This window comes from Olea europaea, chromosome 12 (genome assembly GCF_002742605.1).
Source record: "Olea europaea var. sylvestris chromosome 12, O_europaea_v1, whole genome shotgun sequence".
In the NCBI taxonomy this organism is placed as follows: Eukaryota; Viridiplantae; Streptophyta; class Magnoliopsida; order Lamiales; family Oleaceae; genus Olea; species Olea europaea.
Window position 1 is genome coordinate 16,860,800 of NC_036248.1, and position 19,526 is coordinate 16,880,325.

Consider the following 19,526-nt stretch of genomic DNA (forward strand, 5'->3'; position numbering starts at 1 on the left):
ATGTAGTTGTGTATGGTTTTCAGATGCTGTAATCTATCCTTGTTTGTATTGGGAGAGTGGAGGATTGAGCAATTTGAGTTTGTTGAACTCTGCTTAGGGGGCAGTGGTAAGAGCCATCTGAATGCCGTTTCTTGGTTTTGGTCTTTACTTTTCACAAGGTTAAGATTAGGTATTGAACTTTGTGGGACAAGCAATTTTAATTTGGTTTGATCTTCTTTCCTTAAAAGTATCTGTTTAGCATATGGTCGAATACATTTTTTTAGTAATTCTTGAATTATTCAAAACCTTGACGCAACATGCATGTTCCTGAATTTGTTTGCTAATTCTAATTTTACGTGTGTTTGGATCAAGAATACGGGATTTCATAACTGGAAATTGCTGCAAGGGGGAACAGAGGGGTCCTTGGATTGGTACATGTAATATAGACGCAGGCAGGGCTGGGCCAAATATTGTTGCCGTGCCTGTGGACCTATTGCTGCCTGACACAGAGACATGCATGGATTATTTTATAACACGTTTTATGGGATGTACAATTTTTTAATCACAAATTTCATCAATTTTTATCAAAATAATTAAAAGTTTTGAATTTTGGCCAAATCAAACATAGGTTAAATAAGGTTAAATAAGCATGATGAGTATACGGTGTTGGAATGTTAAGATTCTTTCCTCCAATTTGTATTCTTTCCTTTCCCAGTGCCATTGAAACTGTACAGCAATTGTGGGTAGGTTCATTAGACAAATAGCTTCATTATAGGAACGTATTACTTGATTGTTGGAACTGTAGCTTAATTGTAGGGCCGAGATTATTGTTCTACAGCTATATGTATGTACCTGTATATCTCCATTGAATGTAAGAATAAAAAAATTCTTCCATGTATTTGGTATCGGAGCCGATATTTCTAAGTTCTGTTGAAGAACCGATCCCATCAGATTCTTTGACAAAGAAATTGCTGGGATAAAAAAAAAATTGACGGTAAAGGAAGACTCTACAACCGAAATCGAATTCTTTATTTCGTCTTCTAATTCCAAATTCTTTATTACCTCTGCTAAAATTCTGAACACAATCTGTTTACCATCAGATTCTGCCTTCAGACCTCCGTACAATCTCCTTCCAAACCACAACACTCACAATTAACCATTTGGTCCACCATGAATAAGACAGACCATTTGGCATCTAGTAACAAGCTTGCTCCCATTATTATTCAATCCAAAGGCTCCTCTTTCAATGCAGGGATTTTACTCAATGAGACAAACTATGATATGTGGTCTCAAATCATGGAAATGCATATTGCAGAAAAGGAGAAACTCTCCTTCATTCGTGGAAATTAACAGGTACCTACAGAGAAAGATGATGGATACGAGAAGTGGTATGCGGATAATCAAAAGGTCAAGAGATGGTTGTTGATGTCTATGACTCCAGAAATTATGAAGCGATATCTTCATTTACCCACGGCTCGTGATATTTGGAAAGCTCTCTCTAAAGCCTTTTATGATGGAACGGATGAGTTGCAAGTTTTTGCCTTGAATCAAAAAGCTTTCTCTGCCAAACAAAGGGGCAAAGCACTTTCAGTGTATTATGGAGAATTGACTGAAATTTTTGGCGATTTGGATCATCGTGATAAGGTGATCATGGAGAGCGAGAAAGATGTTGAATCTTATCGAAAACTAGTCCAGCGACAAAGGGTACATATCTTTCTTGCGGGATTAGATAGTGATTTTGAACAAATTCGTGGTGAAATTTTGAGGAAGGAACCGATCCCTGAACTAGAAGAATGTTACGCATTGATCCGTCGCGAGTCCATTCGACGTACAATGATGAATGGAGAACTTGAAAACTTTGAAACTTCAGCATGGTGGTCCAAAATCGTTCTTTCAAAAACCAACAAACAGGGTCTAACCGTTAGAAGAATAATGCCGACAAATCTGCTTATAAATGCACTTGCTCACTGTAATCAAACTGGTCATACCAAAACTAGATGCTTTGAACTTGTGGGGTATCCAAAATGGTGGGATCATAGCTGCGATCCACGAAAAAGGAATTCCAAGAAATCCTCTACTACTCCAGTTGTTGAAACACAAGTAGTGGATAGGGATGGCAATTTGAACCGTCAAAATTGAAAATCGCGGTTAACTGAACCGAAAGGGGCAAAAAAAATTGAACCGATGGTGCAATGAGGCGGATATGATTTTTATTTTAATGAACCGGTTCGTGGCGGTGTGGGTATGGTATTTACGCCGTCGAACCGATTACTCGCTAAAAAAAAATAATTGAATTGATTATTGGGCTTTACATTACTTTTCTATCTAGTCCAAAATAAAATCCCTCCCATTACATCTACCTGACTCAGCCGGCCAACCCACTTATCATTAGCTCATAATAATATCATAAGTATGACAGTATATAAATGCAAATTCTACTCTCCACAAACCACAAACTCACGTAAGGCTCCTTTTATTGTTTTTTTTCTATTGTGTGTAGAAAATCTACTTCTTCATCATACTTTAGAGCTTGTATGACATTTAGCGAGAAGGAAGTTGATGAAAATGTACATTTTTTTTATTTAAATATTAGTTAAGACCATTCTGGAATAGGTAGTATCGTTGTATTCTCTACTTACATTTCTTATTTACTATATAGGAATCAATTTTAAATGTTGATCTATGCTAGTAAGATTTGTTGGGAAGAATGAATCAAGTAACTTCGATACACAACATTTAAGAATTAAGGAAAAGTTTAGTATTGTTATATTTATAATATTGTTTGTTAAATTTGTATTTTACAATTGAAAATTGGGATAATGTTTGCATTTTCGTTTGAAATATCGTTTGATAATGTTTGCATTTTCGTTTGAAATATTGTGTTTTTGTTTTTGTTGACTTTTTTAATAAATTATTTTATATCAATTTGACGGATGAACCTATAAAAATAATTTATTTTCGTGGTTATTAACCAAACCGAATTGTGCCGAACCGAAATACAAACTGAACCGAACCGATTTATGTGGTTATGGTGCGGTTATGGTATGATTAAGAAATTGGTGGTGCGGTTATGATTTTGGTCGAATCGACCCATAACCGAACCATTGCCAACCCTAGTAGTGGATGATATTGTTGGGAAGGCCTCAGCATTGGCAGTAGCTGGAAATGATGGTGGTAAGTTTTTATATATTTCTACACCTGTTTCTAATAGTGCATGGATAATTGATTCTGGTGCTACCGATCATATTACATTTGATTCTAGTCAGGTCTCACTAGTTAAACCATCATCACAAAAATTCGTTTCCACTGCTAATGGCACTTCAACTCCCGTTAGTGGAAAAGGATCTTTCCCCTTCACTGATAATTTGAGTTTCGATGGTTTTAATTGTTCTGTCGTTAAATTATAATCTTTTGTCAGTTTCACAAATAACCACTACCTTTTCTTGTATTGTCATTTTTTGGCATGACTCTTGTGTTTTTAAGGACATCCGAACAAAGCAGACGATTGGTTGTGGTATTAAACGATGGAAGTTATACTACCTTGACTTGACATCAAATGGTTCAAACAAGTTGCGTCAAGTTTTGGCAGTAGATGGTTCTAAGGGGGAGAAGAAAAAATCTGACATCTAGTTATGGCATCGACGTTTGGGACATGTCTCTTTTGGTTACTTGCATAAATTATTTCCTAATTTATTTGCAAAATGTGATATTTCAAGTTTTAAGTGTGATGTTTGTGAACTTGCAAAGAGTCACCGTGTTTCTTTTTCATCAAGTTTGAATAAAAAGCTCAGTTCCTTTCATGGTTATACATTCATATGTTTGGGGTCCATCCAATGTTCCTACATTAAGTGGATCTCGTTGGTTTGTTACTTTTATTGATGATTGTACAAGGGTAACATGGGTGTATTTGATGAAGTCCAAAAGCGAAGTGAACTTGTTATTTCAACAATTTCATAAAATGATTTGTACTCAATACAACGCACACACTCAAGTTCTTCGTAGTGACAATGGTGGAGAATACATAAATTCTGAATTTCAATATTACTTGAAAACCCACGAAATTATTCACCAGACTACTTGTCCCAATACATCCCAACAGAATGGGATAGCTGAGCGAAAAAATCGTCAATTGTTGGAGGTTGTTCGTGCTTCATTGATATAAGCTCATATGCCATTGTCCTATTGGGGAGAAGCTCTTACATCTATAGCCTATTTAATCAATCGGGTACCCTCTAGCACTATTGCCTTCTGAACTCCATCCCAAGCCCTTACTAAAGATGTTATCTTTCCTACCACTCCAAACTTACCTCCTCACGTGTTTGGGTATGTAGCATTCGTACACCTACATAAGCATTAACGCAATAAATTAGAACCTTGGGCATTAAGATGTGTCTTTCTTGGGTATGCTTCTCATCAAAAGGGATATTATGCTATCACCCGCCAACTAAACGAATGTTTGTCACACTGGATGTAGTTTTTCGTGAAGACTCAATGTATTTTTCTTCTACGTTTGAACTTCAGGGGGAGCACCAGGAGGAAGTTCAGACTCTAGACTATGATGTTCGTATTTCTACAAAAGTTGCATCTAATAACCAGGATGTGAATGCAGTGGATATAAGTGGTATAAATTTGGATGCCAGTGGTGGTAATAACTCACAAACTAGTAATCAAGAAGTGGGAATCATAGATGTAAGTGGTATAAATTTGGATGCTAGTGGTGTTGATGATCCCCAGATTGGGCCAATCTATCAAGAAGAGAGTGAAAATGATATACCAAACCAATTGCTTGCCAAGGATGCTCCTATAATTGAACCTGTTAGAACACTACCACAACGTCACACCAGAGGTATTCCTAAACCCACATATGAGCCTGAGCTTTCGAGTAAAGTCAAATATCCCATGAGTCATTATGTGTCTAACCATCGCCTATCTGAATCAAATATGTCATTTTTAAATCAATTATCTACTGTATCTATTCCTAACAGAGTACAGGAAGCTTTAATCGATCCAAAATGGAGAGCAGCCATGAATGAGGAGATAAAATCATTGTTAAAAAATGAAACATGGGAACTTGTTGATTGTCCACCTGAAAAGAAACCAGTTGGGTGTCGATGGATCTTTACTGTAAATTATAAAGCAGATGGTACAATTGAACGCTTTAAAGCGAGGTTGGTGGAAAAGGGATACACTCAAACATATGGGATCGATTACACAGAGACATTTGCACCTGTAGCTAAAATCAACACGGTTTGAGTCTTGTTATTCCTAGCCGTGAACTTGGATTGGCCATTACAGCAGTTTGATGTAAAGAACGCCTTTCTACATGGTGAATTGTTTAAAGAAGTCTACATGGATCTCCCTCTAAGATGCATGATACCAGAAATACATAGTCAGAAGGTGTGCAGATTAAAGAGATCATTGTATGATTTGAAACAATCTCCAAGAGCATGGTTTGGAAGGCTCACAAAATCTATGAGAACATTTGGCTACCATCAAAGCAATTCAGATTGCACTCTGTTCCTAAAAAGGCGGCATGATAAGACCACGATGCTTATTGTATATGTAGATGACATGGCGGTTACTGGAAATGATATTGAGGAAAGGAAGAATCTACAAAGTTACTTGTCCAGAGAATTTGAAATGAAAGATCTTGGTCCCTTGAAATACTTTCTTGGAATCGAAGTGTCCAAATCTAAAAATGGTATATTTCTTTCTCAAAGGAAATATACCTTGGATTTGTTACAAGAAACTGGTATGTCAGCATGTCAATCAGCTAATACACCAGTTGAAGAAGGATTGAAATTATGTGTTGAGTCTAATCAAGTATCCGTTGATAAAGGAAAATACCAAAGACTTGTGGGAAGATTGATGTACTTAGCACACACAAGGTCGGACCTTGCCTATGCACTAAGTATTGTTAGTCAATTCTTGCATAATCCTGGAGAGGAGCATATGAATGCAGTTATGCGTATTTTGAGGTATTTGAAGGCTGTCCTAGAAAAGGAATTTTATTCACTAAAAATGCAGATTGTCAAAGTATAGCTACGTATACTGATGCTGATTGGGCTGGAGAAATAGATGACAAGTGATCTACTTTAGGGTATTTTACCTTTGTAGGTGGAAACCTTGTTACTTGGAAAAGCAAAAAACATAATGTAGTTGCACTATCAAGTGCAGAAGTTGAATTTAGAGGTATGACCCTTGGTATTTGTGAAGCATTATGGCTAAGACTCTCTTAAGCGATTTGGGCTATCGTCCTAGGCAACCAATTCAATTATTTTGTGACAATAAAGCAGCATATGATATTGCCCATAACCCAGTTCAACATGACCGTACAAAACATGTGGAGTCAGACAGATTCTTCATCAAGGAAAAGTTGGATGAGAAAATTGTAGAATGGCCAAAGATTCTATCCGAGGATCAATTGACCGATATCTTCACCAAAGCAGTTTCAAATCGGATGTTCTCAAAGTTCTTGGACAAGTTGGGCATGTGTGATATCTATGCACCAACTTGAAGGGGAGTGTTGGAATGTTAAGATTCTTTCCTCCAATTTATATTCTTTCCTTTCTCAGTACCATTGAAACTGTACAGCAATTGTGGGTAGGTTCATTAGACAAATAGCTTCATTATAGGAACGTATTACTTGGTTGTTGGAACTGTAGCTTAATTGTAGGGTCAAGATTATTGTTCTAAAGCTATATATATGTACCTGTATATCTCCATTGAATGTAAGAATAAAAAAATTCTTCCCTGTATTGATTTCAAGTTACAGTTCTCACGTTTTGACACCAGTAACTTGAGTCAACTATTGAACGATGATGTGAGTACTGCCAACTAAGCAAGAAGATGTTAATGCTTTATTTTCAAATGATATCTAAATGATGTAAACAGCAGTTGACTACAACTTCTTGGCTCTTGGCCGTTTTAAAAAAATTTAAATTTACTTTTAAGTAACATTTTTTAATAAAATTTTATAACATGTTTAAATACTTTACTTTTAAAGTATAAAGTGCTTAATAGTCTCTATATAAATAGGTAGCATCTTTTGATTTAACAAAAAAAAAATAATTATACACTTTAACAATACTTCTATTTTGACTCTTGATTTTGTTTTTTATGAGATATTTATTAATTTCTCCTTATTGTTAATTTAACATATTTTTTCTATATGTTAATTTTAAACGCAATGTGAATAATTTATGAATTAAGAAATTGAAATTTGTAACTTATTGAATATAATAATAATTATAAGATAATAATACAAGGTGAATTTGTCGAGTATTTTCTTTGACCTTTGACTGTCAATACTTGAAAAAAATATATTTAAAAAATAATTTTTTATATTTTCCCAGATTGAGGAAATTAAATAGATGCTCACTGTATTTTACTATCCTCTTGCTTGTTCCTTTTGATGCCGAGAAAGTGGCAGAGCTTATTGATAGATAGAATCTGCTATCAATGGATTATTCTTGGTTACCACTTGCTCACTGAAAAATAAATAGTTACCAAATGTTCACTCAACTATTCATTAATTTACTCATGAATCATTTAGATCAATTCCGTCTGTACAGGTGAATAATAAATTAGAGGATGAAAAATTGACATGACAACAATGGCGTTACTTGAGTACATAGTGGATAAAAATGCAATGGTTAACAGAACACATTTTTACTTATTCCTTCTAAAACAACGACAACCTCCGATCCTTCACAAGAGGGAAATCTGGAATCCCTAATTGAAATCTAACCCTAAAAAGAACCAAATCCTTCTATTCATCATGAAAATCTCTTCATCTACACTACAAGGTTGTAATGAATGGGCTAATTCACATTTCAAACGATATGCAGCAGAGGGAGCACAGGAAGAGCAAATTGATGAAACAATACCAGTTGGCTTTGGTAATGCTGATAATTTGCAATGTAATCAGTCTTTTTGTGTTTAATGAATTTGGCTATTGATCAAAGTGAAGACTAATGTTGCTGTTTGAAATTAGGGAATAATTTGTACAATATTTTCTAGGATGTAGGGCGGAGATAGAAAGATATATTGGGGTGGGCTAAAATTTATTTATTTTTTCAATAAATTCATACCGTAAAAGTGCTCTATGTCACACGAGATTTAATTTAAAAGGCTAAAATCATGACGCTCCTGTCGAATTTCATCGAATATATTTTTGGACACTCATTACAGAGTTCTAACAAATATATTTTTGAATATTAAAATTAAATATAGAACATATTACTTATTTTGATAATAACATTCATCTCATGGTTGAAATAAACAAAATTTTAACTCATAAGTATAAATAAGTAATATATAAAAAAATACATTAGAAAAAAATTAATTACTTTTAAGTTAAATCAAACATGTGGTATCTCATATTGTTAAAATAAGTGTAACGCCCCGACCCGCATGGACGGAAACGTCACTCAAACCATTGTATCTTAACCGTAAAGTTAGTTCAATATATTTTTAGTAGAAGGTATAAAGATATAACGTTATGTGACATATAACGTTTTACCGATATTGGATTGACATGATTCTAATTTTATTCAGTATCTAACTTATTAGGCTATCCAATCCAATTAGTTTCGTATAAAAATACCAAGTAACGAAGGAGTTATGATTTTTTTAAAGATGAGACAGAAACTGAAATTTCTAAAAAGATATCAAAACTTTAAGTCGCTAACTTTTTTTGTATACGGTGATTTGTAAATTTATTCCTATAACGCATATCTACTTTCAAACATAGTTTAGTCATAACGAGTGTTCGTAAAATAGATCCACACAATATTCATAGGAATCAAATTTAAAGAAAGTGTAAACATCTCAAAATCAACTAAAGATGTAAATCATCGACTTCTCCATGACATGTTGCATCATCTTTTACCATCATTTACGCCACAAGGAAAATCCATTCAACCTGTAGGAAGGGAATTAATCCATGAGTTTGAAATTCAATAGATATCATTGGTGCAATTCGTTATCAAATTCGAAATTTCGAACTATAGATTCATACTGTCGCATGTAGATGGATTTTCCGGCAAAATCCAATTACTATAGCATTATCATATTACTATAGCATTATCATAACACGTAGAGTCGGAGAATGATCATTCAAACTGTTGTAGTGCCGAAGCACCGTACCCGAAGGTACCATTTCATTTAAACATTTATCAAAAAATCAGATTTGAAAACGAATGAATAGTTGCACCTCTACCTACCTTGAATTTTCTTGGATAAAAGAACAAAATGTATAGAACGTCTTCCTTCTTCTCACCCTTGTTATCCCTTAAACTTAAATTGATATGAAATATATTTTTTTGAGAGAAAATGAGATGAAATTCGGATTTGAAGAGGAGTGTAGTGAAAAAGTGACCTTCCACTTCTATAACCTTTTTTTTCAATGAAAAATTATGTGGGGGAGTTGTATTATCATTAAATTTATTAAATTTAGTTTTTAACTAAAAATTTGAAGAGTCTCTAAACCATAAAAATAATTCATATGAAAGTTTTATAAAAAACATCTACATGGTGATTCGAATCTGGGTTGCTTATATGAAATACCATGTAAATGACCATTGTGGTAACCCAGTTATTCATTAAATCTTTGTAATCAATTTTATTTAAACTTAATCTCTTAAATTGTTGGGCTTTTAATTAACTTATGACTTGGGTTTTCGTAATCTTACATGGGTTGAGCTTCCATAGGTCATTTCTAAAATGGATTAGGCTTATGGTGCTAGATCATCACAAAATATTAGCATAATTCCATTTACTTTTCTCGGCTACTACAATAAGTCATATATCTTTACTTTAATCAATAAAAGTTATGTAACGCCCCAGATTTTATCAACTTAAATTTTGAGGTGTTACCGATATCATTCCATAAACATACATCAAGCAGAAATAAAATTTGAAAATTTAAAACCTTAATTTATTGAATACTCAAATGTTGAATCAAATAAACGTATCGTCATGTAACATGGAACGTTAAATGGAAATAAATGGAAACACAAAAAAGTCCTAGAAAAATTATTTTTAAATGTTTTCTTGAAATTTTTCTTTAATTGGAAACTTGTGCACCGCTCGGCTAACATCCACGTCGACCAATCTGACATAAAATGTTAAATTTGAAGGAGTGAGTAATTTATACTCAGTATGATACGTACATCCAAAATAATATAATAACTTTTAAAGCATGAATATATAACATTCCATACCATCATTTCATCAAGAGCAATCGGTGACCAATCGAATACTCTAACACATTTGAGAAGACCCGAAGGAGATCTCACATTTCATTTCATGGGAACCCGCAAGTCAATTAGCATCTCATAAAATAAATCACGTAGAAAAAAATTATAACATTGCAAGGACAGATCACTTGCACATAGTATCTTACCTCGTTGATTTGAAAAGTTGTAATGGAAAAATGCATGTGAAAATCCCTTTTTAATGATTCATTCTCTTTGACTTGACTATTTATTTTCTTTATTAAAAAGCTTTCTAAAGTTTCTGTGAGTATATGCTTGGAATACATGAGCTTTATACGGGGGTGACTAGAGTAAAAGATCAGTTCTATCTCAACCAAAAGATTTAATTGATTTATACCATCTCAAACAAATCACGTGAGAGAGAAAAAGAGAAGGTTTGTGCTATGTGACCAAGATTTGACTAAAGAGCAAAACAATATGTACAGAGGAGTTCTTCACAAAACTCTTACAGAACAGACCCATGACATTGGTCCTACGCGAGACCCATGGACGATATAAAATTGCAAAAAAAAGCTGATGTCCCCCCTATGAGTGTAGTCTGTAAAACTTCTGTAAGTGTCCATTCTGTATGTGTAGCGCGGTTCTTGAATAAATCCTAATTGGTTAGTTATTCTAGGCAAGCACACGTGTCCATAGGTAAATATGACTTAATTAAAATTCTTCAATCTCTTATCTAATTTCAACAAAAGTAATATTTTATTGTCAACAAAACTGAGGACTGTTGGAATCGGGAACACTGTGTTTGCTTAGGATTTGTATTACATAATATTTTCTAAAATAAACAATGTACACATAACCAGCTAATTAGCGGATTCTGCTGGGTAACTAAGATAGTTAATCACTTAGGATTTACCTTTATCTTAATCAACCAACAAAATTTGATTAGATTAGATATATCTTCAACTTATAGATAAGTCAACCGCACATAAAATAATTCTATAACAGATTTATTTGAATTTAAAAATTCTAATCTAATTTCATATGTTATATACTAGATCACGGTTTATGAAAAACCCAACCAAATCACATGGCACAATAAAAGGGAATAGTTTTATTTGGATTAATGTGAACTTAATTCGATTGACCGAAATTATAGAATAAAAAGGATAAATAAAACGCACATGTACGTAAATCGATTTGGTTACAGTGGGTTTTCAAATGGAATAACAGAATTTGGTTATGATTAATTTCTTCAAACTAAAGATAAACGTGATTGTGCAAATAAAATATTATAATCTTTTGCTAATTATATTGAAGGATACATTAAAAATATATATATTAAATACGTTGCTTTGATTTGATTTATCTAGGGCTTAACTTATATGACCTTATATTTTCTTGAGCCCATTTTTATTTTTATAATATAAAAGTATATCATATAAAATAACTAAATTCTTATTCTAGAAATTTTGAGATGTTACATGGAACAACTATGATACCATAGCAAATATAGCCATAAGTATGTTTCTAAAAAAATTTACTTACAATTGGACGAGAAATTTTTTTTTTGTAATGGTGATGAATTTATATTCTTGATTTTGGTCATCACTCAACAATTGGATGGCAGAAAACGCTCAATTTCATAATCACGAAATTTTAAATTTTAACTCCATCTGAATCCTAATTTCGTCCACTGTAATCTTCACTAGAAAAGAATATAAATTTAACAGATAACAGATTACCTTTATCTTAATCAACCAACAAAATTTGATTAGATTAGATATATCTTCAACTAATAGATAAGTCAACTGCACATAAAATAATTCTATAACGGATTTATTTGAATTTAAAAATTCTAATCTCATTTCATATATTATATACTAGATCACGGTTTATGAAAAACCCAACCAAACCACATGACACAATAAAATGGAATAGTTTTATTTGGATTAATGTGAACTTAATTCAATTGACCGAGATTATAGAATAAAAAGGATAGATAAAATGCACGTGTATGTAAACCGATTTGGTTACAGTGGGTTTTCAAATGGAATAACAGAATTTGGTTATGATTAATTTCTTCAAACTAAAGATAAATGTGATTATGCAAATAAAAAATTATAATCTTTTGCTAATTATCTTGAAGGATACATTAAAAAAATATATTAAATACGTTGCTTTGATTTGATTTATCTAGTGCTTAACTTATATGATCTTATATTTTTTTGAGCCCAATCTACACTATTTAATTCGGACTACAAAGTAAGCCCAATATTGACATACTTATTTTCGATCCATTAATATCTAATTATTTGGCCCAATTAAACGATGAATTTAGAACCTATTTCATTTCAGTTTTTATTTTACTATTTTTATAATATAAAAGTATATCATATAAAATAACTAAATTCTTATTCTAGAATTTTCGAGATGTTACATGAAACAACTATGATACCATAGCAAATACAACCATAAGTATATTTCTAAAAAAATTTACTTACAATTGGACGAGAAAAAAAAATTTGTAATGGTGATGAATTTATATTCTTGATTTTGGTCATCACTCAACAATTGGATGGTAGAAAACACTCAATTTCGTAATCACGAAATTTTAAATTTCAACTCCATCTGAATCCTAATTTCATCCACTGTAATCTTCACTAGAAAAAATATAAATTTATCAGAAAAATACCTCAGAAAAATTATAGTTTAATTAATTAATTAATTATTATTATTATTATTATTGGAAGGTTACAAGTTATTTGTTATATAATATACTAATTCAATTATAAGTGAACTCTTTAAACTTAGTTAGATGTGTATGAAATAAAATACCAAATTTGATCACAAGTTATTTGTGTATCATGAATGTGAATAAAATAAGGGTAATTGGCACAAAACGTCCATACATTTCAAAATTATTGTGGAAAACGTTCATACCTTTCATTTTTTTGACATTTCTGCCCATATTTCCACATTTCATTGTGGAGAAGGTCCTTTTTGTCCTTTTTTCCCAATAAAATGACAATTTTACCCCCGATTCAAATAAAACAAAAAAAATCAATAAATAACTAATTGCAATCACATTCCTAAATTTTTCAGAACATTACAGCTTAGTCCTAAATTTTCCTCCACCACCACTTTCACAACCCAAACACCTTCTGGTCACCATACCCGTCGAACTCCACCAGTATCAGCCTTACCTCACTCTCCCCTACCTCGAACCCACCTGAATTAGCCGAAAAATCAAGCCTAAGTCTCCAAAATTCGGCACTTATAAGCTTATGAAGAACATCATTTGACTTCAAAATTCAGCAAACAAGTGCTGTAATTTCCACAATTGAGCTTTTACCCAATGCTTTTTCCACAATTGAGCTATTACCCAATGCTTTTTGACCTTGAATTTCATTTCTCCCATGTTGATTTGTGTATTAAATCACATTTGAGCCATGAATTGATGGAAGAAACCCTCCTTCGCACGAGTAGGTTGTTCATTGGAAGAAAACCCAATAGCCATTTCCAAGCCAAATTGGGGATGACCCATATGTTCATTGAATGCGCCATGAAGAGTAGGTGCTTGTAGTGGTGGTCCCGATCATGGGTCCCACCACTCTCGTCGAAAAATTAATGTGAAAGTTGCACAATCTTTGTGTTCGAAGAAGAGCCTGATGGTTTTGATTCCATGTGTTTATGGATAATTGATGACCATGTAAAGGGACATGTATAATTCATGGAATGTTGGGCATGGCATGGTGTCGTCGAAATTGGAGATTTTGGCTTGATTTTTCAACGAATTTAGGTGAATACGAGGTAGGGGAGAGTGAGGTAAGGCTGGTGGTGGTAGATTCCGGCGGGTATGGTGGCCGGAAGGTGTTTGGGTTGTGAAAGTGGTGGTGGAGAAGAATTTAGGACTAAGCTGTAATGTTTTGAAAAATTTAGGACTGTGATTGCAATTAATTATTTATTGATTTTTTTGTTTTATTTTTTTATTTGAATCGGGGGGGTGAAATTGTCATTTTATTGAAAAAAAGGACAAAAAAGGACCTTCTGGCAATGAAAAATGAAAATAGGGGCAAAAATGTCGAAAGGTAGGGACGTTTTTCACAATAAGCTTGAAGGTATGGACGTTTTGTGCCAATTACCATATAAAACAAATATGTAATTGTTGTAGAGTCTTAAAATCAAATTTAAGGGCCTGTTTGAATCACATTATTTCAAAAAAATGCATTCTTAAACAGTGATTTGATATCATTTCAACCACACATTTTTCAATAAAATAATATTACACGCAAATCAAAAACTTTTCCTTATTTTTTAACCACACATTTTTCATCAATACACTATTCAAGAATGCATTATTACCAAAATAATGTGGCTCAAACACCCCTAAATAAATAAAGGGAAAATTTCATAACTAAGAAATTAATTATGACACATTTCAAAAACAAGAAAACAAGTTTCAAACTTCTAAAATTAGATTTTTATTAAAAATTATTTATAATTTAATTAGTAAATTAATTATTTTATTAATTAAATATATTTAAGTCATAGATATCTACAATTTGGTCACAAATTAACAATATAATTAGTTACTTATTATTTTTTGGTCACAAATCAAAAATTTTATGTCACAAATTTTTTTACAATCACATTTCAAAAATTTTGTAAGTTACAATTTGTTTATTGGTCACAAATCCAAAAATAATTAGTCACGGATTAATTTTTAGTCACGACTTATCATATTATTGTTCACAACTTATTTTTCAGTCACAAATTAAAAATTTTATAGGTCACATATTATTTTTCGATCACGAATAAAAAATTTTATAGGTCACAGATTAATTTTTCGATCACAACTCAATAAATTATAAGTCACAAACACTAATTTTATAGGTCACATATTATTTTTCGATCATGAATCAAAAATTTTATAGGTCACAAATTAATTTTTCGGTCACAACTCAATAAATTATAAGTCACAAACACAAATTTTATAGGTCACATATTATTTTTTTTCGATCACAACTCAATAAATTATGAGTCACAAACACAAATTTTATAGGTCACATATTATTTTTTGATCACGAATCAAAAATTTTATGGGTCACGAAATCAAAATTGTTATTGGTCACATCTAATTTGTCGACCACAAATCAAAAATTTCTTAAGTCACAATTCATTGATTAGTCACAAAATCAAAATTTTAATTGGTCACAATTCATTTGTCAGTCACAAATTATATCAAAATAATTGGTCACAATTAATTTTATGGTCACAAATTAATAAATTACAAGTCACAAACCAATTTATTGGTCACAAATAACTAAAAAATTGGTCACAAATACCCCGTCCCATCCCGTCGACCCACAATCACCACCTGCCACGACCACCTTCATCTCATCGGTATGCAAAACCACCATCACAGCAACCACCCACGCCACGTCAATGTAAAATCACCGTCACAGTAACCACACCATCACACACCAAACTCCGAAACCAATAACGTCCACTGCCGCCAGAAAACGACTACGATCGCAGCTACCAAACACACCAACAGTAGCACTGCATGCCACCAAAGTCACCACCACCACACCCTTACACCACCGCGCACCACCATCGCTCCACAGCCCACGACACAACACCAGCATAACCACATCACAAGGCCCACGACACTACACAACCAAATCAAGCAATTTACTGGTCAAAGACACTATTGATTCACCCGACCGACGCCGACGCTGCTGCCACCAACACCATGCCGCCATCGCCGGCGCCGCGTCCAACAACCAAGAAAAAAAATCTACACCACGATCTTCACTGCTATAGCCACCACCATAACCTTGCATCATCACCCACACCACCACAGCGCTATCACCACCGCACTGCCACCATCACAGATTCATTGCCACCAAAGCCACTAGATCTACACCGCCAATACCACCACACCCTTGCATCGTCGCCTGCACAGATCCACACCGTCAATACTATCGCACCACAACCACAACTGCAACAAATCCATCACCCCGCATATATTCATGCCGCCAATACCACTGCACCCTGCATCGTCGCCTGCACCACCACATCAACACCACACCATCATCGCCACTGCACCACCACCCATCAACACCACCACAAATTCACAACTACCCAAACCCCTAGATCTACCACCACAGCCGCTGCCACAAATCGTCGTCACAGATTCACGAGGTGACCTATTGCGGATATAGGAGAGGAGATAGAAGGGAACCGAGGTCGTTGAATTGGAGATGGGCGACGACGACTCTTCGTCTATTAGCTTAACTCCGGCGTCGGGGATCTCATATTTTTCCCCAATTGTTGAGAGCCGTCGTTGAGGGGTGAGAGAAGGGAGAGAGAAGTGAGGTAGTTTAGGATTCAGAGAGAGTAATGTTTAATTATTTTTTTATATAGATTAATTTATTAATAAAAAAGTTCTGATTTGTGAAAATACTAAACATGCCATCTTATTTATGAAATGGGGATTCTTAATCTATTAGAATATGTAATTTCCACATAAATAAATATTGGATTTGGGTTAGGAATGAAGTTATTTAGGCTGGGCTAAATCTCTTAGCTCTGTTTGGCCCCCATTAAATTCTATTTATTTTTCTTTCTTATTTCAATCACACAATTTTCCATAAAATAATATTACACATAAATCAAAAAAAATTTCTTCTTTTTCAACTACTCATTTGTCATCCTTTTCCTCCATCGTATTATTTGCATTACAACAAAAAATAAATGGCTATAGCTATTCCAAGAATGCATAAATATTAATGGAATACTAAATTTTCCATATATATTTGTTTGCATTGAATTCTGTTGATATACATTTTTTGGCATTCGATGAAAGCAATCATTTAGACGTTTGATTTCTACACTGTTATAGTTTCAAATATGTCTTAAATGACACATGGACAACGAAAATCTCTCTGCAGCCAAAATGTACATAACCTGGACAGCAGTCCCGTGTTCACTGTTCAAAAAGTAGCCATTCCGACAAAATCATGCTATGCCTTCAACAATCATTGTATAAAATTGAAGAATCCATAAAAAAAATTGTATAAAATTTACCTTTTTTGGTCCCTCCACAGTATGAAAAAGAGCTTCCTCCATACAATAAAGCTTCTTGTACATCATAGCATACACCACGGTATACAGTTCTTTCACAATGTGAAGGGGCTCACATAAATTTTATAATTGTGGACCTTCTCATTGTGAGAGGGGTGTACAACAATTAATTATTGTACACCAAGCACTACTGTCTTCCATAACTACATTTTTTTCGTTTTCTGTACTTCTTGGGTCCTCCATGTTCCTGGCAACCACGACAAGAATCTTTCTATGTCTTGTGGCCAAATTTTGATTGAATTGATTAAGGAAAAAAATCTAGGGTTCGCACCAATTTGGGATGGACTGTGCACAGTCTAAATTTCAATTAATTGACATGTAGATATAGAACTTGATGATATGTATTACAAAGTTGGGATTAACAATTGAATGAATTAGTTAGAGGATTTGATTTGAAGATGAAGGTGATTTGGTTATTTAGAAAATAATAATTTTAGAAGATATGGAATCGTCCATGTCATTTTTTTATATTTAAGTGGAATTTATTGTCCAGCTGTATAGACGAATTTGAGCCTAGTCATGGATGGATAAATTAAGAAATAGTTGATTGAGCACATTCGATAATCATTTATTTTTCGATAAACAATGCTACATATACATATTTTTTTTACATACTATTCATAATAGCGGGTGGGGACCACATTTATAAATTTTTATATTCATGTGAGGTCCACGTGAGTTGTGAGAGGGGAGGACAACTTTCGATACTCTCAATTCGGTACAAATAGAATTATTATTCTTCGATTAGCAAGTTGTAATCAATAGTAAACTTTAGTGAACTTCCATTTAATTTACTCTCCTAGGTTACACCATCCTCAGAAAACCCGGCTAAAGCAAAAGGTAATGGGTTTTGTTATGGGAAAAATTCATAATTCAGATGTATTATTTATACCAATTCAAAAATGAGGTAGACAGTTTGAAAATTCAAAATTCAAGTATATATTTGATTAATTGAAAATATTTATTAAATGAATATAATAAAGTCAGTGCTATACGATTAATGGTCACAGATTCATAATTATAGGTTACGAATTTATTTACTAGTCACATATCATCAAATTAATTGGTCACAGATTATTTCGTGATCACAAATCAAAAATTTTGTGGGTCACAAATTATTTCGATATCACGGATCATTCAAATTACAAGTTAGAGTTTATTTATGGGTCACAAATTTTCAAATTTATTGGTCACAAATTATTTTTTAGTCACAGATGATTGAATTTTAAGGTCACAGACCTAATCGTTGGTTACATACACTAGACACTCTACCTCCGATATCAATCCACCACCAATATTTGGTCATATAGCAACCAAATAGTTGGTTACAATCACTATTACACCCTGCCCCGCTACAACACCACCACGACCAACCAAAACACAACGATCGACTACATCATACCACCATATAACCGTCGACCAACATCTCGCGGTCGACGCCACCACCAGCATCACCACTACCCCCAAGTCCCCAACAATGCACCACCACATCACACCTTCCGTAACCAACACGCCATCGCCTACACCGCACCACCACCACCAACTAAAAAAAAAAAAAAAAAAAAAAAAAAAAAACTACCACCATTATCACCTAAACCACACTATCACTACCTAAAACAAACCACCAACAAAAAAGCTTCCACCGTGTCCTTTACCACACCACCACAACCACCAACAAACACCGACCAAAAAAGGCCAATCACTATAGCTACCGTCTGCACAGAACCACAACACACGGTCTACACCACATCGCTACGTAGATCCAAGACTCACCACCACACTACACCATACTGCTACCTAGATCTACACCTACCATCGTGATGCTGTCGTTCACAGCAACGTCGACCGGCAAAAGCTAAGTAGAGAAGGAGCACGCTCACTACTCCATAGTCGTCACCATAGTAAGTAGAGAAGAATTGGCGCTCACACCCCCAGGCAAATGCCATGAATCGTCGATAAAATTTCCAATCGTTACAAGATGCAGCTGCTACGCTTTTACCTGAGCGAGCTGGTGAACGACTGTCGCCGTAAATTTGACGGTGGTCCCCAACAGTGGGCGATAACATCGAAGATGTGGGTTAACTGGAGAAAGTGATGAGAGAAGACGCTATGAAATGATTTTGAATTTTAGGGATGAAAAGGGGATGAAAATATTTATAGTATTAATATTATTACCAT